The sequence below is a fragment of the Panthera pardus genome, unplaced genomic scaffold, assembly GCF_024362965.1.
Source record: "Panthera pardus isolate Hobbes unplaced genomic scaffold, ASM2436296v1 HiC_scaffold_17, whole genome shotgun sequence".
Taxonomy (NCBI): Eukaryota; Metazoa; Chordata; class Mammalia; order Carnivora; family Felidae; genus Panthera; species Panthera pardus.
In genome coordinates, this window is record NW_026526732.1 from 93,432,560 (window position 1) to 93,456,283 (window position 23,724).

A 23,724-nucleotide genomic window follows, 5' to 3' on the forward strand; every position below is an offset into this window, starting at 1 on the left:
CATAGATGCAAAAATTCTCAATAAAATACTGGCAAACTGAATTAAACAACACATTAAAAAGATCATACACCATGATCATGTGAGATTTATTCCAGGGATACAAGGATGGTTCAGCATCTGCAAATGAATTGATGTTAACAGAATGAAGGTTAACAATCATGATCATCTCAATAGATACAGAAAAAGAATTTGAAAAAATTCAACTTTCGTGATAAAAACTATTAATAAACCAGGTATGGAAGGAACATACTTTAACATAATAAAAACACACAGCCAACTTCATACACAATGGCAAAAGGAAGCACTCACTGGCTTGAACTGTTGAAACCACTTGATATTTTGCATTTTGGCCTGTTTCTTTTTCAATGTCTTCTCTATCTTCTCCTCTTGTTTACTCCATTTTGCTCTTTCCCGTGGAGTACATCTACCTAATCAAGAGGTTGCCTTTTAGTTGAATGACCCTGAAGAGTTATGGTTATACATTTCCAAGATGAACTCTGCAGAGTGGGTACTTTGACAGTATTTAGGGTTTCTGGTGGCAAACTGGTGCAAGAACTGGCCTTTCCCCTGGTTTCTGGAAAAGAAACCCATTCCCCCCACCTCTTGACCGACTCATATTTATAAGTACTGAGAAGGCCTCTTTTTTTTTTTTGTAAGTTTTTATTTATTTATTTTTCAATATATGAAATTTATTGTCAAATTGGTTTCCATACAACACCCAGTGCTCATCCCAAAAGGTGCCCTCCTCAATACCCATCACCCACCCTCCCCGCCCTCCCACCCCCCATCAACCCTCAGTTTGTTCTCAGTTTTTAAGAGTCTCTTATGCTTTGGCTCTCTCCCACTCTAACCTCTTTTTTTTTCCTTCCCCTCCCCCATGGGTTTCTGTTAAGTTTCTCAGGATCCACGTAAGAGTGAAACCATATGGTATCTGTCTTTCTCTGTATGGCTTATTTCACTTAGCATCACACTCTCCAGTTCCATCCATGTTGCTACAAAGGGCCATATTTCGTTCTTTCTCATTGCCATGTAGTACTCCATTGTGTATAAAAACCACAATTTCTTTATCCATTCATCAGTTGATGGACATTTAGGCTCTTTCCATAATTTGGCTATTGTTGAGAGTGCTGCTATAAATATTGGGGTACAAGTGCCCCTATGCATCAGTACTCCTGTATCCCTTGGGTAAATTCCTAGCAGTGCTATTGCTGTGTCATAGGGTAGGTCTATTTTTAATTTTCTGAGGAACCTCCACACTGCTTTCCAGAGTGCTGAGAAGGCCTCTTGATCTAAACAGATGTTAGAGCTCTACTGAACAAAGTTATTTAGAGATTTTGTTTCTTAGTGATGAAAATTGAGAATGCAGCATTGGGGAACCCGAGGTGAAGAGGGCTAAGAAGAGGGTCTCTGTGCCTGATGTCTGTGCCTCATCCATAACTTGTCCAGACCAGTGCTGCTGTGTGCAGGAGTCAGACAAAGATGGGGAAGGGAAGAAAAACTGTATAGGCACATGAAAAAATGAAACTGGACCTCTATCTTACACCATACGTAAACATCAACTAAAAATGGATTAAGACTTGAATATAAGACCTGAAACGTTAAAACTTATAGAGTAAAACATAGTAAGCATCTTGACATTGGTATTGATAATAATTTCTTAGATTTGACACCAAAAGCAAAGGCAACAAAGCAAAAATAAACAAGTGAAACTGGATCAAACTAAAAAGCTTCTGCCATCAAAGGAAATCAGCAACAAAAGGAAAAGGCAACATGTGAAATAGGAAATATTTGAAAACCACATTTTTAATAAAGAGCTACTATCCAAAATATACAAGAATCTCATACATAACTCAATTGCAAAGAAAAAAACCCAAATAATCCAGTTTTTTAAATGGGCAAAGCAGCTGAATAGACATTTTTCCAAAGAAGACATAAAAGTGGCCAACAGGTACCTGAAAAGGTACTGAACATCATTACTCATCAGGGAAATACACATCAAAACCACAAGGAGATATCATCCCACACTTATCAGGATGGCTATTATCAAAAAGACCAGAGATAACAAATTGCTGGTGAGGATGTAGAGAAAAGGAAACACTTGTGCACTGTTGGTGAAAATGTAAATTGGTATAGCCGCTGTAGAAAACAGTATGGAGCTTCGTCAAGAAACTAAAAATAGAACTACCATATGATTTACTTCTAGATGTATATTCAAAGTTAACAAAATCAGTATCTCAAAGAGATATCCATATTTGCATGTTCATTTCACCATTATTCACATTAGTCAAAGTATGAAATCAACCTTTGTCTGTTGATGGATAAAGAAAATCTACACATACATGCACCAGCAAACACACAATGGAATATTATTCAGCATTAAAAAAGGAAGGAAATCCTGCAATTTATGACAACATGGGTGAACCCAGAGGCCCTATGCTAATTATAAACCAGACAAACAGAGAAAAACAAATACTGCATGGCATCACTTATATGTGGAATTGTTGAGGGAATAAAATCAAATTTATAGAAACAGAGAGTAGAATGGTGGTTGTCAGGAGATGAGAGCAGGGTGGGAAATAGGGAGATACTGGTTAAAGAGTACAGACTTGTTGTTATGGAATGAATAAGGTCTGAGGACTAATGTATGATATAGCGACTACAATTGATAATATTGTATTGCATAATTTGTTTGCTAAGAAAGTAGAACTTAAGTGTTCTCACCAAAAATAGGGGAAAAAATGTATGTATGTGAGGTGATGGAGGTGTTAATTAATTCAATGGTGGGAGTCCCTTTACCATGTGTACATATATCAAATGATCCCACTGTACACTTTTAATATATTACAATTTGCCAATTATATTAGAAAAACTGGAAAAATCTTTAAAGAGAAAACCGATTCCTAAATACTTACTGTATCCCCAGCACTATTTCAAATCTTTTACTTGTATTTAGTCATCTTAACAATCCTATAAGAAAAGTGCTACTATCATCGCCAATTTTAAAAAGAGGAAATTGAGCACAGAGATGTTAATTTGTTCAAGGTCACCCAGCTAACTAGGAGACAAGCCCAGGCAGTCTGGCTCCAGATCTGGCACTCTGTTATTATGAAAACTAATTTAAAAGAAAACTAAACAGCATGGAGAAAGTCAAGTGGAGGTACTTAAAGATAATTGATATAGAGTCTTTTAAGGTTCCTGGATCCAGTACCAACGTGTTTGAGTGTGGAGGGTTCTCCATGCATAACACCAAGCAGTTCTCAGTTACTGGCAGGGTATCCAAAAATTCAACTCAATTCTCACACTGTCTACCCAGAAATAGTATCATATTCCACAGGGTAAATGTTCAGCCCTACCATACCATATCACTTTCTCCAACCCCCTAGTTCAGATGCCAGTCACAAGTTCCAGGCAGTTATCTGTGCGTCAGACTGACTGGCTATAGATAGGAGATTCCAACAACCTCTTCCTTCAGTTCAGTTTGCTAGAGTGGCTCACAGAACTCAAGGAAAAACACTTACACTTACAACTTTATTAAAGGATACAATAAAGGATTTGAATCAAACCAGATGAAGAAATACATAGGTCAAGGTCCTGAACAAAGGAGCTTCTACCCTTGTGGCTCTTGGGACCCAGCTCAGTGGCACATGGAAGTGTTTTGGTTCCCCAAACACGGAAGCTCTCACAAAAAGGGTCAAAAGCTTTCTTCTCTTGTGTTTTTATGAAGACTTAATTACATAGTCATGATTGACTAAGTCATTGGCAATAACTGGCTGATTCAGCCTTCAGGCCCTCTCCCTTCCCTGGAGTTGGGAGAGTAGAACTAAAAGTTCCATCCCTCTAATTACATGGTTAGTCCTCCTGGCAACCAGCCCCTACCCTTGGGTGGGGTCCAAAAGTCACCTCCATTAATAATAAGACACCTGTTTCACCTTTATAACTCTGAAGATTTTTCAGGAACTGTGGATGAAGACCAAAGATATACTTCGTATAAATCATTCTATCACATGGAGCTGCACAAGTCAGCCAGAGGAAGGTGTTAATTGACTGGAGGCAATTCATCTGAGAAAAGCTTGAAAGCAAACATCAGGAAGAGTAAAGTGGTAGGTGTCCAATGACCAAAAACATGTAGAAAGAACAAATCTGACAAAGAAGTTCAGGGAGAAATAGAGAGAACCCACTAAATTACTCAAGTGGTAGACTAGTTTTGATTCAGTCCCAAGGAGCATATCTGGAGAGGTGAAGAGGGAACTGCGTGGCAGGCTACTCTGTGTGGACAAAATGGACAAGGAGCTTCCTTCCTGGATCACTGTCTGGGCTGTTCATAGGAGGTTTGTGGTTCTTAGTCTTCTGAACATTGCAGAAATTGTCCTGACTCTAGCATAAAAATTAATCCCAAGGTTAAATGCTTTTGAAATAAAGGAAGACACCTTTAGTCCCCATTTTGAAGTCACCAACTATATTTTTTCCTGAGGTGGTATACCAAAGAGTTAAATCTTATTACTAAAAGAAAAGAAGTCTTTTCATGAACATTTAGATAAAGGTCCACAGGAAACTTTTGCAGTCATGGAACTATTATTATTTCCTGGTTCTGACCAGGTCTCCAAATTAAACCTACAAATAACCCCAAGTCCAATCCATCAATAACCAAGAAAATGACCTGCTGCTTTATAATTCTTTTTTTAATGAAATTTATTGTCAAATTGGTTTCCATACAATACCCAGTGCTCATCCCAACAGGTGCCCTCCTCAATGCCCATCACCCACTCCTCCCCCACCCCCCATCAACCCTCAGTTCTCAGTATTTAAGAGTCTCTTATGGTTTGCCTCCTTCCCTCTCTGTAACTTTTTTTCCCCCTTCCCCCCACCCCCGGTCTTCTGTTGAGTTTCTCAGGATCCACATATGAGTGAAAACATATGGTATCTGTCCTTCTCTGCCTGACTTATTTCACTTAGCATAACACTCTCCTTACTTTTATAATTACAAGGAAATTTCTGCTCTTACTCATCATTAATATGTTAAATTATATGTTGATGAACTTTCTAAAAGACAGGTTTTTCTAACAGCTTTTTACCTTTTCTCACTTATGCCGGCATTGTAGACACTAAAAGACAGCCATGCAGAGGAGAGTTGGTGAGTTTCAACTATGAAAAGAAAAGAGGTAAACATGAAGAGAGTGAAAGAAAACTAAAATGCTTTGAACATTAAAAAAAAAGAAATGATTATGTTTATTTTGGATTCCAGCTGAGATACAGACCCATATTTTTTTTCTTTCTGCTTTAGATATCAAATTATAGCTAAAACTATTAAGATCTCCAATTAACGTGTGGACAGCACAAATTCAAAGTAAGGAAAATTAAAGAGAGGCAGAAACATTTCTTTATTCCTCTTCAGTATTTTCTCTCACAGTTTCTCCAGTTTCCATCCCACGGAGGGAAATTGATGTGTACTGAAGATTGTTATTGCCTTCTGAACATGTAAGAGCTGTGACACAAAAGGAACTTTGGGGCTTTATGATTTATTGCTTTATCATTTTTAGTGCCATCTCTGTTCATCCTCAAATCCAGGGCAGGCTACAGGACATATTAAAAGGGCAGCATTCTCTGTATTTCCTTTTTAAAGGGCAAAGCACTTACCATTTTGTACATACAAAGCACTTATCTTTTAGCTCACTATTTGATGAGCCACATTGAAGCCTCCTTTTCAGACCTCTTTAATAGAGGAGAATACATTTTCCCCATTCTCAACCAACTTTTGAATTTTTATGCAGCATGACTCTTATTTTCCTGAAAATTGTAGCTATTTTAGCCAACATTATCATTTTAAGGGAATAGGCTTTTTCATTCATACACCATATACACACACACACACACACACACACCCCACACACACATTTCAAACTGTGCAGGTCTATATAATCCTCTGTCAGCATCATTGGAGCCCATCACCCCCTATCTTAAGAAGCAAAAGTAAGTTCAGGCACCACCCAACTCTAAGGGACCAGAAAGTTTAAAGTCACTGGTCATTTAGAATTACCAGTATAGTACCCATGTACTTAGTAAATGACCATGGTTGAATGGCAAAAGTCGACAAATACCTGCTCTTAGATCTATTTTCTAAATATTCTTTATTTTCATTTCTGTGGACCAAAATTTGATTCCAGATTTTGATACAAATACTTCTATTTAAACTAAGTTATGTTTTTTTCCTTTTATTTTCTCCTTACCATAGTTCTCTTAACTATTCTTTGTCATAGACCATCATGAAGCTCAAAATCCAGCTTTACATGAAGTATAAGGCAGGGATTGACAAGTAAAGGGCCAGATAGTAAATATTTAGACTTTCGGTCCATACAGTCTATGTTGCTGCTACTCAGTTCTACTGTTGTGGCTCCAAGAGCCACCATCAAAAGTATGCAAATAAGTGGATATAGCTGTGTTCCAATAATTTTATGCATGACATAGTTGGCTTTCAGTCCTTATTTTGTAATTCCCTCTTCTACAGGTGCAAACTAATATCTTTTATCTTAGTTATGCACTACATTAAAATTTCCAAAAGAAATTTAAAATGTCAGAGAATAAAATTGAACTTAACAGTCAAAAATAGACATATGTGCCAAATCCTATAAATTTTAAAATTCCACCTAAATGCTTACTTAAGACAATTTTAAAGCCCATTAATTTTCAAAAAATTGATTATTTTCAGAAGTAATGAGTTAACAAATATACACTCAAAATTAAATGAAAACACACTCCAATTACAACTTCATAATCCACATTACATCTAAGTAATTTTCGTTCCTTCACTTCCCCCACACCATAATGTTACAAGTAATTCTGAGGCATCTTCCATGCATCACCATCTTAAAACAAGCACAGAGGATAGAAACAAAGTTTTAATGCAAATACCCACATTTTTTACTAGATTTAAATATAGCATATGCAAACTCCCAATTTGTATACTATAGTAATTTCAAAGATAAAGCGGCTATTTAAAAAGGATACCTTCCCCCAAAAAACTTTAGTTTACCAAAAATATGTTTTCCATTTCTAATTTGGAACCTGATAAGAAATTGCCAACTAAGAAAAATTAACTTTGCAAGTTCTGTCACACCATATGTCTACATTATCTCTTTGTTTTATTTTCAGTAATAATGTTTATTATCCAAAAATCTCAAAATAGAAAACATTTACAACCTAACTGTAAACTGTATGAAAAATTTTTTAATAAAAGCAGTTATTTTCTAGCCCTTCTTCTCCATTTAGAAGTCATAGATATCAAGATAAAAATCTTAAATAACAAGAAAAAAAAGGAAGAAAAATCCTTTCCAAAATGTTTTCCCTGGAGAATTTGTGGATCACCACAATACTGGGGCTCTTTCCATTTAAGGATTTTTTTCTACCATCCCTTTCAGTCCCAGTGCTATGAAGTTACCTTTCTAAGAACAAATCTAAGTCTGAAATGTGGATGTAAGGAACTCAGAAATAGCCCCTATTTTATTAGCATTAACACTTAACCCTGCACATCAGAATCTTTAATACAGTAGATAATCCCAAAATAAGAAAATTTATAGCTCCTTAATTTTTTAATCTTATAGCTCGAACTCCTACCCAGTAGGCAGCAGCTACACACCTGCTTCACAAATCAATTTCAGAAAAATATTCTTTCCATTTAAATAAACTTTAAGGCCCTGATCCATACCTTTATCTCAGTTGGTTCCTAGTATACTTGCACAAATTCCAGAATGTCAAACCCAAAATGTTTTGTCAGGGAATCTATTTAAAAGTAGAATTAGAGAAAGACAAATACCATATGGTTTCACTCATACGTGGAATTTAAGGAAAAAAAAACAAATGAGCAAAGTGTGTGTGTGGGGGGTGGGGGGGGAGTTGGGGAAGGGAAAGGGGGGCAAACCAAGAAAGAGACTCTTAACCATAGAGCATAAACTGATGGTTACCAGAGAGAAGGGGGGTTGAGGGATGGGTTAGGTGATGGGGACTAAGGAGGGCACTTGCCGTTAATGAGCACCAGGTGGTAACAGTGTTAACTAAATGGAATTTAAATAAAAACTTTTAAAAAAGAATACAGAGGGTAAAAAAGTATAATTACTCATAAACAACAGTTTTAACTTGAAAAGAACTTCCCCTGTCATTTCTCTTTCTAAAATGTTTACTGAAGTCCATTTTTCCCAAATTTATTCTCACTCTACCATTTCTAATAGTTTTCACTTGTTTCACAATGCTTTTGTCTCTATTTAAAAGTTATCTCTTGGGGCACCTGGGTGGCTTAGTGAGTTAAATGTCTGACTTCAGCTCAGGTCAGGATCTCACAGCTTGTGGATTCAAGCCCCACATCAGGCTCTGTGCTGACAGCTCAGAGCCTGGAACCTGCTTTGGATTCTGTGTGTCCCTCTCTCTCCCTACCCCCTCCCCTCTCTCTCTCTCTCAAAAATAAACAAACATTTAAAAAAATTAAATAAAAAAATTAAAAGTTATCTCTTATTTCCTGGTAAAAGAAGATTCCATATGCAAAAGGGTCAGACTAATTCCCTAGTGTCTGTAAATCCTATTCATTGTTCCTGTCTTAAGAACTGGTAACCCTAAACCCCCAAAAAGAATTGGATTCTAAAAGTAAAAGAAACTCTAAACTTCAAACTGTAAAGTTGTCTCCTTCATACAAGTAACCATTTCGGGCCTCCATAATTTGTCATCTGGAACCCACGAATTAGATGGGTTCACAAGTGGGCAAGACACAGTGACAGGAAATCTACATCTCATTCATCATGGCCTCCACATGTCACCATCATTTTTCTAACTTGGCAACAAGAAAAACAGGAAAGACTTCTCTGTTATTAGTCAAGAATATCCGCAATTTGGAGTCAGAAGTAGTCTTCTGACCAATAAGACAAGAAACTTAACCTTTCTGAACTTCAACTTCTTCATCTGTGAAATGGGGGTAATCATTCCTGTTTTGTAAATATAGATATTAAGATCATGTATTCAAATTTCCTGTTTTAGTTCTAAGAACAGAGTAGACAGTCAATAAAAAACGTTGTTACAGCTATTAAATTGAGACATATAAAATTGCATTTTTATGTGCTAAAAATGTTATACTCACAATTTCATGTAGTTCAACCTAATATAACCTAATATATTTTTACTTCCCAGTGACTTGATGAAGAGCTGTGGTGTTATTTTAGGTATCTTTATATTGAAATAATGACTAAAGGATTGTAAAAGTCAGTGTCTCTTACAGATATTCTAACCCCAATCTGGTGCTATTGATATTGTCCTTAAAAGAGGGCATGAAGGAGATAGCAGAGAAGAGAGATTTCATTATGATTCAGGTGTTTGTTGTACAGTTGGGTCCAAGTGACTTTTTCAAATAAAATTATATATGAGTTTTGGAGTTTAGTCCCAAAAAAGTAAATTAAGGCAGTTGCCAGTTTATTCTAATGCAGATTATGAGTAAATGAACTATAAAGCCAATTGAAAACTGCAAAATGGGGGCACCAGGCTGGCTCAGTCAGAAGAGAGTGTGACACTTAATCTTAAGGTTGTGAGTTTGAGCCCCACATTGAGTGTACAGATTATGGGAAAATAAACTTTAGCCCTTTTCTTTCGGCATGCCACTGAAGATCCTGGTGTCACCATGGGCTGCCACTCCACTTGGTGTTACCAGTATTGTAAGAACAAGCCATATCCAAAGGCTCACTTCTTACAAAGGTGTCCTTGATGCCAAGATCTACATCTTTGACCTGGCGTGGAAAAAGGCAAAAGTGGATGAGTTCCCACTATGTGGTCACGTGGTGTCAGATAAATATGAGCAGCTCTCCTCTGAAGCCCTGGAGCCTGCCCATATTTGTGTCAACAAGTATATACATGGTGAAAAGCTGTGGTAAAGAAGGTTTTCACAACCGACTGTCTCTCCACCTTTCCATGTCATCCATATCAACAAGATGTTGTTCTGTGCTGGGGCTGACAGTCTCCAAACAGGTATGCAGGGTGCCTTTGGAAAGCCCCAGGGTGTGCTCGCTTCGGCAGCACATATACTAAAATTGGAAAGCCCCAGGGCACAGCAGCCAGCATCCACATTGGCCAATTCAGCATGTCCATCCATACCAAGCTGCAGAACAAGGAGCATGTGATTGAGGCTTTATGAAGGGCCAAGTTCAAGTTCCCTGGCTACTAGAAGATCCGCATTTCCAAGAAGTGGGGATTTACTAGGTTGAATGTGGACAAATTTGAAGACATGGTAGCTGAAAGGTGGCTCATTGCAGATGGCTGTGGAGTCAAATACATCCCTAATAGTGGCCCCTTGATAAATGGCAGGCTCCGCACTCATGAGAACTGGCACTGCCCCCTCCTTCTTCATGCCCACTAATAAACCCTACTTCCTGTCTAAAAATAAAAATGAAAATTAATTGGGATGCCTGGGTGGCTCAGTTGGTTAAGTGTCTGACTTTGGTTTGGGTCATGATCTCGAGGTTCATGAGTTCATGCCCCACATTGGGCTCTGCACTGACAGTGAAGAACCTGATTCAGATCCTCTGTTTCCCTCTCTCTCTCTGCCCCTTCCCTGCTCGTGCTCCCTCTCTCTCAAAAAATAAATAAACATTAAAAAAAAATTTTAGTTAAAAAATTTAAAAATTAAAAATAAACTTAAACTTTAAAAATTTGTCAAATGAATTATATGATTGTAAACAATATAACTCATTGCTTTTTGGGGTAAAAAAATGCATAACATAAAATTTGCCACCTTAACCCCTTCTAAGTGTACACTATTACTATATTGTGTTAACTATATGCCCATAATTCATTGTTTTTGTAAAAATTTTTCCAGTAAGTGTTATATCTTATATTCCTAGAGTTCCACAAAAATATCAGTAAATTAGATCAAATTTAAATACTTTCGATTACAATTCCAAAACTCAAGCTGTATGTGTATAAAGAAAAGAGGAAAGAAATTTTCATTTTCAGTAATATTAGAAAATGGCAATAATCATACCCTGTATATCATAAATAATGGGCATTTATTTTTTTAAGTTTATTTTGAGAGAGAAAGAGAGAGTGGGGGAGGAGCAGAGAGAGAAGGAAAGAGAGAGAGAATCTTAAGCAGGATCCATGCTGTCTGCCCAGTGAGGGGCTCAATCTCACACACTGTGAGATCCTGACCTGACCTGAAATCAAGAGTTGGACACTCAATTGACTAAGCCACCCAGGCACCCCTAACGGGCATTTAAAACTTAAAGCAAACCAAAGGAAGACAAGTAAAGTTGACATACACTTCCCCAGATATAAGACATGGTGTAGATTTCTCCATGTGCAAGAGGATCCTACATTGCTTAATCAATGCTATATTTCAGATTAGGAGAACCAGTAGTTCATTAAATCCAACAAGCCTTTTTCCTATTGATTTGAAGAGATTTTACTCTTTGTGAATGTTTTGTAATTTTTTTCACAACCAAAGTCACAACCAACTGTGACTCTGCCAGAAATATCTTAGTAGATTTTATGGTTACTATTCAGGTAACAGGGATCAATTTGCTGTTTTTCAAAACTGCATTAGTCTAGTAATGATAGCAGCAGAAACTTTACTGTTCCCCAAGCACTTGACTCAGGTTAGATTACTATCCAAAAGAGTTCATCTTTCTTTTTTAGTAATTATCACAATAATACTTAAGTAAAGTACAGATAAATGAATGAATGATCTATTAAAAATTTTGATTGTATAGATTAAAGTACCCAGCTGATTTGATCCCTTCATTTGTCCATCAGGTATTTTGAAATCAGGTAAGATAAAGTAAATAAATCAAACCACTAAAAATGTTCTACTTCATGAAAATAGCTCCATGAATAAGGAGTAGTCTCATATAGTTTAATAAAAATGGGGGGGGGATTGCCTCTGATTAATCTTACATGAGGAAATTTTAAGCTATCACTCATCAGAAAAAGTCAATTTTATCTAAAATGAATTTTGGTTCATTTAGGATGTTTATTCAATTTTATTCAGATACACTGAAACTTTACTCAGTGTCTAAATTATAATTTAAGCATCTATATGATGAATGTTCCCACACAGTTTTAGAAAATGAAATGCCACATTTCAACTCATCTGAACTAATGAAATACCACTCAATAAATTAAATCCTGATGTGTTTTGTATCAGGTATACAATTCACATTGACTACATGTACCCTATTAATGATTTTAGGACAAGGTAAAAAAAATCAGAAATAATGACAGATGGGAATTTCTAGCAAATCCACAGCAACCTACAGTCTTATCTGGATGTGTGTGTTTGTTCATTGTTTCATAGTTTACTAATGATTCATGTTCACCAAATATTATCTTGTTAAGATGCTGCCAAAGGGAGCACGTTATTCAAAACCTCATTCCTTCATTAAGAAATCTATTTCTCATAATCTGAGCCTATCTTCTTTCTTCCATGGATGTTTTACATTTTAACATTTTTTAAAGTGACTAAAGCAATCCATCTTGTTTGGAAATAGCAATTCCACAAAAGAATGAATTGTACATTTTGTGATACAAACTCAAGTACATTACATTTGTCTGGTTTTCTATTAATATTCATGAAATTTTTTGCACTATTTGTTTTCTAGACTGTGTTTAATTTAGTTCCCACTTTTCTAGTAAATGTGGTTGAATAAAAGCTCAAATTGCTATTTTGTGAAGTGTACTGAAGTGTTAATGTGTAATATAGTTAAAAATGACTAATGAAAAAGTTAATAGGACCTTTTTCCACAGTCTGTTTCCCAATATGTTCTATAGAATGCTTGCATTATCACTGGTCTTTTTACATTGGGACATACTATATAAATATTTGCCATTGTCATCATTGTAAAATCTAATAAGCTAGAATATAATATAGGAGGGTAGTATAAAACCAAATTTAAAAATTCCAATCATTTAGTTGCCTACTATATGATCTAGCTGTTCCATAACCATCTCAGGCTCCACGTTTCCAAAACATAATGCTTTGTCTTACCTAACATCACAAATATCCTCTTATTCCTGTATTATGCACCCTAGTTATTGAGAAAAGTTGAAAGCATGTGCTCTGACATTAGATGATCCTAGGTTCAAATCCTGGCTTTGCAGCTTTTCTTTGTATGGTCTTGGGCAAGTTGCTTAACCCAAGTGTCTTCATCTGCAGAATGTAGATAATAATTTTTACATCATAGACTAAAAGAGATGATATAGATAAAGTGTTTCCTCAGCATCCTAAATCAGTAATCTTAGAGTTTTTACTTAGTCTCCTTCTTTACTACCTCCTTTACAGCCAATCCAGGCTCATGTTTCCTTATTCCTTGACTATCTGCCCCCTTCCTCTTTATTCCCACTGTACCATCCTTAGTGAACACCCTCCTTGCTCCCCTGAATGATTTCTGTGTTCTTCTCAATGGTTTCCCTCTCTCAACTCTAAGCCCCTCCAATCCTTCTTCCACAAGACTTCCAAAATAATGTCACTAAACATCTGGAATAATGTCACTACAACACAAATCTGATTATTTTACTTTCCCAAATTAAGCTTTCAGTAGCCTAAACCCAAACTCTTTCATATGATTTTTAAAGCTCTCCCTGATCTGAGATGTATCTACTGCTCTTATGTCAACATTATCTCTCACTACTCCTCATTCTCCACCCCAGATCTAGCACACTTAACCGATGTATTATCTTTGCATGTCTAGAATAAAAGAAAAGCAACAAACATACCTCCCTGTATAGTTCGAAGTTGTCAGTTTTCATTACTGTGTTATACGACAGAATTAACTATGTAAAATCCCTTAAAAGATTACTTATTTTGTTGTTACAGAAATAACAAGTAGAAATCAGAATTCTCATTCAAAATCTTCTCAGACATGCAACACTGTTTTTCTTTTATTGCTAATACAAACTAATGCCTTCAATAACATCAGAGGTAGAGCTTTCCAAATCAAAACTTTAGAGGTGAGCCTAGAATCCAATTTTAATAGGATATGCTACAGTGAATTTCTTAGAATTTATAATCAGGTTTCCTAATAATCACTTTTTTTATATAATGTTAAATGTATTAGAGTTTAAAGAGATGAATATTTAACATTTTAAAAAGCAATACAGTGAAAAGTTTTTTAAAGAAAAAATGCAATGCCATGAAAATGCAATTAGTACACAGTAAGAAAAAAAATTAGAAGTGTCAATTTGAGCATTATCCTCTTACTGGAATTAGTAATGTGTAAAATTTCCCTTGCACATTTTTGGTGATCCAGTATGTCTCACGTGATTCTTTTTTTTTTTTTTTTTTTTTTTTTTTTGTCACATGATTCTTTACCCCAAATTCATAGAAGATATATCACAATTTTATGGACAGGCAAAAATAAACAGATTCTAGGCTCAAAATTACCATCTTCAGAGTACTAGCAATTCCTGGCTCTGGTTTTCTCATTCAGTGGCCTGAATTTATTTGATATGTCACAGTTCCAAATCTAGTACTGCCTAGTTAGTTCCCTTCTCCTCTCTGTGAATCACACATGTTTAAGGCTGTAACTGCACTTGACTCTCATAATTTGAGGTTATCAAATTCATCTTTTTTTATTTTCTCCATGGTAGTATAGCTTGCAGGATCTCAGAGCTTGTTAAGTCTAACACTGTTATGCAGATCTGTCTCACTGATTGAATAAATATAAATTAACCACAATCCTGGATAAAGGATGATTAAATATACTTAATCTCTTTACTGTCCCTATAATTGAAAGAAAATGGCCATTAGTCAAGAGCTTCTTAAACTAGGCACCTTGACCCTTTGGCCCAGATAAGTGCTGTGAGAGCTTGTTCTGTGTGTTGTAAGATGTTTAGCAACATCTCCAGCCTCAACATACTAGATGTGCGTAACACAGTATGTCTGTCCCCCACCCCAGGTGACAACCAAAAATGTCTCCAGACATTGACAAACATTCCCTGAAAAAGAACAAAATCACCCCTGGCTTAGAACCAAAGCATTAGATTGTGCTATTTTTGAAATGCAGTATCTAATCAGGGGTTGGCAGACTACAAACAAGGAGCCAATCTGGCCACAGTCTATTTTCATACAGCCCATGGCTAAGAATGGTTTTCACATTTTTAAAGGATGGCAAAGAGGAGGAAGAGGAGGAGGAGGAAGGAGAAGGTATGTAAGAGACTGTAGGTAGCCTGCAAAGTTTAAAAATATTGCTACCTGGCACTGTACAGTAAAAGTCTGACAATCCTTGAGATAAATAAACTGAGGGTAAATAAAGTGACGTGCTCAATTTCACACATTCTTACATCATTTCTAGTTCTTTCATTATTCTCAACTTTGAATAGTTCTGCAATGTATGTGACACATGACAATGAGCATTCATAATTAGGTTCCAAATAAAGAGCAATGAAAAACATGATTCTCTTACATATGTTTTGAGTTTGTAGTTGATGTTCCCTTTCCTGACTTCCTGTTTGGTTTGTACTAGGAATCCATGCAACATGCATTCTAGTTTCATATATACAACCCATTTTGGGGAAAAAGTAAAACATTATTTTTGTATATCTCAAGTATTAGAATAAGGATTTTGCCTACTTGCCTTTAGAGAATATCATAAACTTTGAACTATTATTACACATTGAAATACAGAGAATGGTAAGAATCTTTGAATTGTCTATTTGTTTCTTCTAAGATTTTATTTAAATTCAAGTTAGGTAACATGTAGTAAAGTACTGGTTTCAGGAGTAGAATTTAGTGATCCATTACTTACATGTAACACCCAGTGCTCATCACAATTGCCCTCCTTAATGCCCCTCACCCATTTAGCCCATCTCCCAACCACCTCCCCTCCAGCAACCATCAATTTGTTCTCCATAGTTAAGAGTCTCTTATGGTTCACCTCCATCTCTGTTTTTACTTATTTTATTTTTCCTTCCCTTCACCTATATTCATCTGTTTTGTTTCTTAAATTCCATATATGAGTGAAATCATATACTTGTCTTTCTCTGACTGATTTATTTCACTTGGCATAATCACTCTAGTGTCATCCACATGATTGCACATGACAAGATTTCATTCTTTTTAAGTTTATTTATTTTGAGAGAGAGAGAGAGAGAGAGAGTGTGTGTGTGTGTGTGTGTGTGCATGAGTTGGAGAGGGGTATAGAGAGAAGGGGAGAGAGAGAATACCAATCAGGTTCCACATTGTCAGCATGGAGCCGGACGTGGGGCTCAAATTCATGAACAGTGAGATCGTGACCTGAGCCAAAAGCAAGAGCCAAATGCCTAACCAACTAAGGCACCCAGGAACCCCAAGATTTCATTCTTTTTGATGGCTAATATTCCAGTGTGTGTGTGTGTGTGTGTGTGTGTGTGTGTGTGTGTGTGTGTGTGTGTGTGTATGGCTGTATCTTCTTTATCCATTCATCAGTCGATGGACATTTGGGCTCTTTCCATAATTTGGCTATTGTCGATAGTCCTGCTATAAACATTGGGGTGTGTGTGTCCCTTTGAATCAGCACTTTTGTATCCTTTGGATAAATACCTAGTACTACAATTGCTATGTCATAGGGTAGCTCTATTTTTAAATTTCTGAGGAACCTCCACGCTGTTTTCCAGAGTGGCTGCACCAGTTTGCATTCCCACCAACCGTGTAAGAGAGTTCCCCTTTTCTCTGCATCTTTGGCAACATCTGTTGTTTCCTGAGTTGTTTATTTTAGCTATTCTGACAGGTGTGAGGTGGTATCTCATTATGGCTTTGATTTGCATTTCCCTGATGATGAGTGATGTTGAGCATCTTTTTGTGTGTCTGTTAGCCATTTGTATGTCTTCTTGGGAGAAATGTCTATTAATGTCTCCTGCCCATTTCTTAACTGGATTGTTCATTAATTGGATGTTGAGTTTGCTAAGTTCCTTATAGATTTTGGATACTAACCCTTTATCAGATATGTCATTTGCAAATTTCTTCTCCCATTCCATTGGTTGCCTTTTAGTTCTGCTGATTGTTTCCTTCACTGTGTAGAAGTTTTTCATCTTGATGAAGTCCCAGTAGTTCATTTTTGCTTTGTTTCCCAACCTCCAGAGACATGTCTAGTAAGAAAATGCTACAGCGGAGTTCAAAGAGGTTGTTGCCTATGTTCTCCTCTAGGATTTTGATGGTTTCCTGTCTCACATTTAGGTCTTTCATCCATTTTGAATTTATTTTTGTGTATGGTGTCAGAAAGTGGGCCAGCTTCATTCTTCTGCATGTCACTGCCAGTTTTCCCAGCACCATTTGTTGAAGAGACTATTTTTTTTCCCATTGGATATTCTTTCCTGCTTTGTCAAAGTTGAATTGACCATGTAATTGTAGGTCCACTTCTGAGTCCTCTATTCTATTCCATTGATCTACGTGTCTGTTTTTGTGCCAGTGCCATACTGTCCTAATGATTACAGCTTTGTAATACAGCTTAAAATTCAGAATTGTGATGCCTCCAACTTTGCTTTGCTTTTCAACATTACTTTGGCTGTTCAGGGTCTTTTCTGGTTCCATTCAAATTTTATAATTGTCTATCTATTGCCTGTTTCTCAACATAATACCACTTTCATTCCAAATAAAGAGCAGACACCCTTTTCTTTAAAATGCTTATTACCTCATGTTGTTTTGGTAAGTAGAATATTAATACTCAAGATACCCAATTTCATCTTGCTTCAGCTTAAACTCTTTTTTTTTCTTTAGTGGTATAAGAATGTCATGTGTTATTTGTTGTGGTTCATTTTATGTTTAAGATTATCCCTTCTTCTTAATGCTTCAGTTGTAGGTTTTCTGCTTGATAATTCTGGTTTCTTTGATTTCCATGATTTAAGGCTACCTAGGATTCCCAACTTTGCACACTGGAATCACCTGTGTAGCTTCAAAAAATACATGTGCCTGTGTTCCATCCCTAGAGATTGGGAATTAGTTGATTGGGGTTATGGCCTGATCATTGTAATTTTTGGAGGACACCCAGGAGTTGTCAATGTGGAAATAAGTTTGGGGACCACTGATAAAAGAGTTAGGTATTTAGATTCAGAGCCAGTCTATTTGGGTCCATATCCTGGATCTTCTCCTTGTGAGGTTGGACAAATCACTTACAATCCCATGCTTCCATTCTCTTATCTGTAAAATGGACACTATAAGATTGCCTACTTGTGGAGGTTATGGTGAGTTAATATATGTAGTATATAGAAGCACTTGTTACTTGGCATTTAGTAAATCTTATTCAATCAATTATTATCAATTAATAGTGGTAGTAGTATCAGTAGTAGTGTTGGTGATGTCATTACTTTGTATTGTCTTCAATCTTTCTCTTCAAATTTTTGTTGTTATTGTTGATTTAACACTTAATGGACCCAGGATTTTGTCTACCATTTAATTTGAATACACTTCTGTTGTAAACCATTACAAAATACAGGCCTGACCAATGACAATATATTAGGAATCTAGAACCTTTTTATTTCCATTTACATTGTTGAATTTATATTGATTAAATCAAGGTTCCTAACATATTAAGTTGCATTGTGAAAATGTTCAAGAGGAAAGATACTATTGCTTTATGATTTTTTTCTCAGCTACTCAACAGCTAAATATTTGTTAAAGCCAAGTCATTTGGATTATCTGTACATATTAAAAGTCCACTCACAATTTAATGTATACATATTCTTTTTCTTAAGTTTGTTTTATTTATTGTTTTTAAGTAGGCTTCACACCCAGTGTGAAGCCCAGTGCAGGGCTTGAACTCACGACCCTGAGATCAAGACCTGAGCTGTGATCAACAATCAGCTGCTTAACCAACTGAGCCACCCGGGCACCCCTATACATATTCTGATCTCATTTGTGTCTAAATTACTTTTTAGCTATTTAATTTACATACATAAAACACTATCAGTATAATTTGGAGGGTTCTAGAAAACTTAAAATTTCTAATTTTTCCAGTGATTAGATTTGTTTCGTTACCTTTTAGTCACACCTAATCTGAATGTAATTAAATTAACCTACAATATGTTTCCAAAGTGAATTTGAATAGACAACAAATTTTGACAGTTTGTGTAGACTTTTTGCCTAGGTTTGTATAATTTGTTTAAAAATATCTGCAAAAGAATTTCTGACCCATTATAGATAATTAACCTTTTTATTAGAGTTATCATTGCTTGCTTATGAATGTATTTACAAATATTCTTTCTCAAATTCAGAGGTAAGATTATCCCTTGAAAAATTTACCTAAAATATTTTAGGAAATAAAATCCTTGATACTTTTTACCATTATCTTAATCCTCTTGAAAAGGTAAATTATGCCTTGCCAGAATTGGGCAGGAAACCAAATTTAATGGTTATGTGCCTATTAGAGTAAAAGGATTCTGTCTTCTCTCAAGGAAGCAGACTTATGATGAATGGGTGAAAATTAATTTGAGTAAGGTTTTGATTCAGGGTACGAGGAGGAACAATAAACAATAAAAGACAAACAATATAAAGACAGACAACCCAATTTTAAAATAGGCAAAGAACCTGGCATTAAAATAGGCAAAGAACAGACATTTCTCCAAAGAAGACATATAAAAGGTCAATAGGCCTATGAAGACATGCTCAAAATCATTAGTTATTAGGGGAATGCAAATCAAAACCATGAGATACCACTGTATACCTACTACAATGGCTATAATTTTATTTTCAAAATGAAAAATAACAAATGTTATTTGCAAGGGTGAAAAAATTGGAACCCTAGTACAATGCTGGTGGGAATCTAAAATAGTCTAGTCACTATGGAGAACAATTTGATGGTTCCTTAAAAAGTTAAATGTAACATTACTATATGACCCAGCAATTACGCTCCTAGGTACATACTCAAAAGAACTAAAAACAGGGACTCGAACAGATTCTTATATTCCAGTATGCATAGCGGCATTGTTCACAGTAGCCAAAAGCTGTGAACAAATATATGTCTATCAAGAGATAGATAAAATGCCTTAAAAAAGGAATGAAATTCTAATACATGTTACAACATGGATGGACCTTGAAAACTTCATGCTAAGGTGAAATAAGGCAGACACAAAAGAACAAATACTATATGATTCCACCTACATGAAATGTCTGGAATAGACAAATTCATGGACACAAATTAGATTCAAGGCTATTGAGGGGAGGCTGAATGGGGAACTATTGTTTAATAATTAGAGTTTCACCCATTTGGTGTGATGAAAAATTTTGGAAATAGTGGTGACCGTCACACAATATTGTAAATATACTTAATGCCACTTAATTTTACACTTAATATGGTTAAAAGGGTAAACTTTATGTTATATATGTTTTACCACAATTAAAAGCAGGTTTAAAAAAAAGCCTTGTGGGCAGATTCTGAATAGTTGAGTCCTGAGAACATGATAGGAACAAAATACTGTCTGGTGTACCAACCTTTTTATTTATTCCTAGAAAGTTTTTGATGAGAAGGTATAAACAGTGAGAGAAAATTTTAAAAGTTACAAAATGGAAACAGGTACAACTTTAATGCAGGGTAATTTGGAAAATAGCCAATAAAAATTACAAACACAAACTTTCTTCTTTGGTAATTCTACTTGTCGAATCTACTTGTAGAAAAAAATGAAAATATATCCATAGAGGGAGGAGAGGTTACATAAAGTACAGTGAAATCCATACAATGAAATACTCTACCACCTTAAAAAGAAACATGGAAACTCTTTGTGTCATGCTAGAACATAATCTCTAAAATGGATTAAATAATAAAAACACCATGGGAAGAATGTATATAGTATTTGTGTCCACATGTGTCTGTGTATGTGTGCATTTACAGATGCATAGAGGACTTCTGGATAAATAAACAAGAAATTGGTAACACTGGTTCCTCGATGGACAGGACTTGGGTAGTCCAGGTGTGGGGTAGGAGAAAGATTTTACACTATATACATATCTTTGCATACCTTTTGAATCTTGAGTCATGTGAATATGTTGCATGAAAATAACAAAATGTTTTAAAGTAATATTTTTAGGGGCGCATTGGTGGCTCAGTTGGTTAAGCAGCCAACTTTGGCTCAGGTCAAGATTTCACAGCTCATGAGGTTCATGAGTTTCAGCCCAGCATCGAGCTCTGTGCTTACAGACAGCTCAAAGCCTGGAGCCTGCTTCAGATTGTCTCCGTCTCCCCCCTGCACGGTCTCTCTCCCTCTCTCTCAAATATAAATAAGCATCTAAAAAAAACTCTAAAATAATCTTTTTATAATCCTTCGTTGTAGAAAATAGTGCTGTATTACAGGGGGAAAAAACATGTTCCTTTGCCCCTCGTTTTTATAACAAGACCTACCATTTATTTAGCTAGTGAACATTCACTCTGTTTTTACTTCAAATCAGAGTTTCGCAAGATGAACTTTGTTGATAATTTAGGGATATATATGCTTTGTTGTTAGGGGCTGCCCTGTGCATTATAAGATGTTTAGCAGCATTGGTGACCTCTTCCTACTAAATGTCAGTGGCATCCTCCTCTTGCTGTTGTGACAAAGATTTCTCCAGACATTGCCATATATTCCCTGGAGGTAAATGGGGCAAAAAGGAAACCCAGATTGAGAAACACTGCCTTGATATAATCCATGTATGGTGTTGAACCCAGTATCTGATTTAAGAAAATCTTCAATAAAGGGTACCTAACACACACACATCACGGGGTCTCACACACACACACACACACACACACACACACACACACACACAGAATGGCTTTTATACAAACAGTGGCAAAACTGTTAAACAATGAAGAAATGGCTTCGTGACATAATGAGCCTTCTTTCATTTGAATATTCAAACAGGTTGAAATTCATCTTTTACAAAGCCTTTACAAAGTGTCTTCCTTTAAGTAGGAGAATGGACTATGCATCTCAAGTCTTTCCTACCACTAAGACTCCTGGGTTCTAAGTACAGTTGACCCTGTTCCAGTTTGCATTTATAGGTATATAACTGTTAATGTGAGAAATTCTTCTTTATAAAGTTTGTCTGATTATTTTATTCTGCTGGTAAAAAGTGCATGGAACTGTGTTGTATTATGATGCTCTACAAAAAGACCATAAAGAGAAAAGGGGAGGAGGATCATTTTTTCTCTTCTAAGTACTAGAAAGGAAAGTAGCTTGATCCTTACAACCCTATACTTATATAATCACTCAGAATGAAACAATCATGTGTGTATTTTAATATTCCTATTACATCTAGTGCTTTTTTTTCTTTGAAAACTATCACTTCAGGAAATTCTAGGCTCTGGCTGAGGTATTAGCAAAATGAGAACCCCTTCTCAATTCAGAAAATGCTTTTGAGTAGAGAAAATATTCAAAGATTCTTTAATAAGGTTGGTAAGTTTCCTCATTTGTGGATACTTCTTTGTTCTCCCCTTTACAATTCACAATGTAATATAGAATTGCTTCTGTGGTGGCATAAAACTTTGATTCCCTGGAAAGTCTTTGAGTAGAAAGACAAGCTTTCTCCACCCATCTACAGCACCACCACTGAGAACTTTCTTTGGCCTAAAGAACTTATGATTTCAAAATTTGTATTATTCTCCCCAAGATTAAGACACTTGATTCTCAGTTGGTTGAAGGTTAAAGTAAACCACTGTGGAAATGTTTGCTATATTGGTTGTCAACAAAACATCTGCAATTGATAAAAAGCTTTGAATATAAACATTTCCTTTTACTATAGATAGCAAATATAATCCCACCCCCTAAAGGTAATTAAAAACAAACCAAAGGGAAATGTGTTTTAGATTTCAAAGTATCAAATAGTAAAGGACTGTAAATTGCTGAATATATTTTTGCCATTGCTTTTCCAGTTACTACTATGACTGTGTTCACCCTTAGTGTTTAGTGAATTAGTGAGCACAGTCCCCTTTGCACTTTAAAGAGGTCTGTTAGAATGTTTTTATTACTCTATTTGAATTGCAATAAATGCAGGTACTAGATTTAGGTATCTGTAATAGATTTGTGTTTATTACATCAGTGTTTCCTGTCAAATTTAACTACACTGTGAAAATGTTAAAAAAGAGATACACTGTTGCTTTCTGATCTTTTTCATAACCACTCCACAACTGAGATATTTGTTAAACCCAAATCTTTTAGATTATCTGTATACCTTAATAAGGTGTCCACTTATAATTCAATATATACACATTCTAATCTCATTTATGTCTGAATTCCACTTTAATTATTGAACACTGCTAATATTCTAATCCTTGCCTCTAATTTTTAACATTGTTTCATTAAAAAAAGAAAAACTTCTGCTCTGTATTTGCTTATTGTGGCTGCTGTAACCTAATTGCCATAAAATTGATGGCTTAAAACAATAGAAATTTACTTTCTCATAGTTCTGGAGTCCAGAACTATGAAGTCACGGTGTCAGTAAAACCGCCCTGCCTTCAGAGGCTTGAAGGAAGATTTGTTCCTCACCTCTTCTATCTTTGAGTCATTGGCAGCATTTTGGTGTTTCTGGAATTCACTTCAATCTCTGCTTCCATCTTCACATCAAAACCCAGCTATGTCAGCTAGGTACTAGGGGACCGCAGATAGTTAGCCCCTCAGGTACTCAACTTCCTGATCTTTAAATGGAAAAAAAACCCAACATGTTTCTGCTTAATTCGTGGGGAGGATGATGTTGAATATTTTAAAGTCCTTGGGGAGGGGCACCTGGCTGGCTCAGTCACTACAGTATGGGACTCTTAATCTGGG

The 23,724-nt window shown here is 35.9% G+C and overlaps 1 protein-coding gene and 1 pseudogene across 1 annotated transcript in view; both read left to right on the plus strand.

Annotated features, from left to right (window-relative positions):
- Positions 1 to 23,724, plus strand: part of LOC109248190 (protein eyes shut homolog) — a 784,935-nt gene that overhangs the window by 517,055 nt on the left and 244,156 nt on the right. The gene's annotated exons all lie outside the window — the stretch shown is intronic.
- LOC109248192 (60S ribosomal protein L10-like) lies at positions 9,587 to 10,344 on the plus strand (annotated as a pseudogene).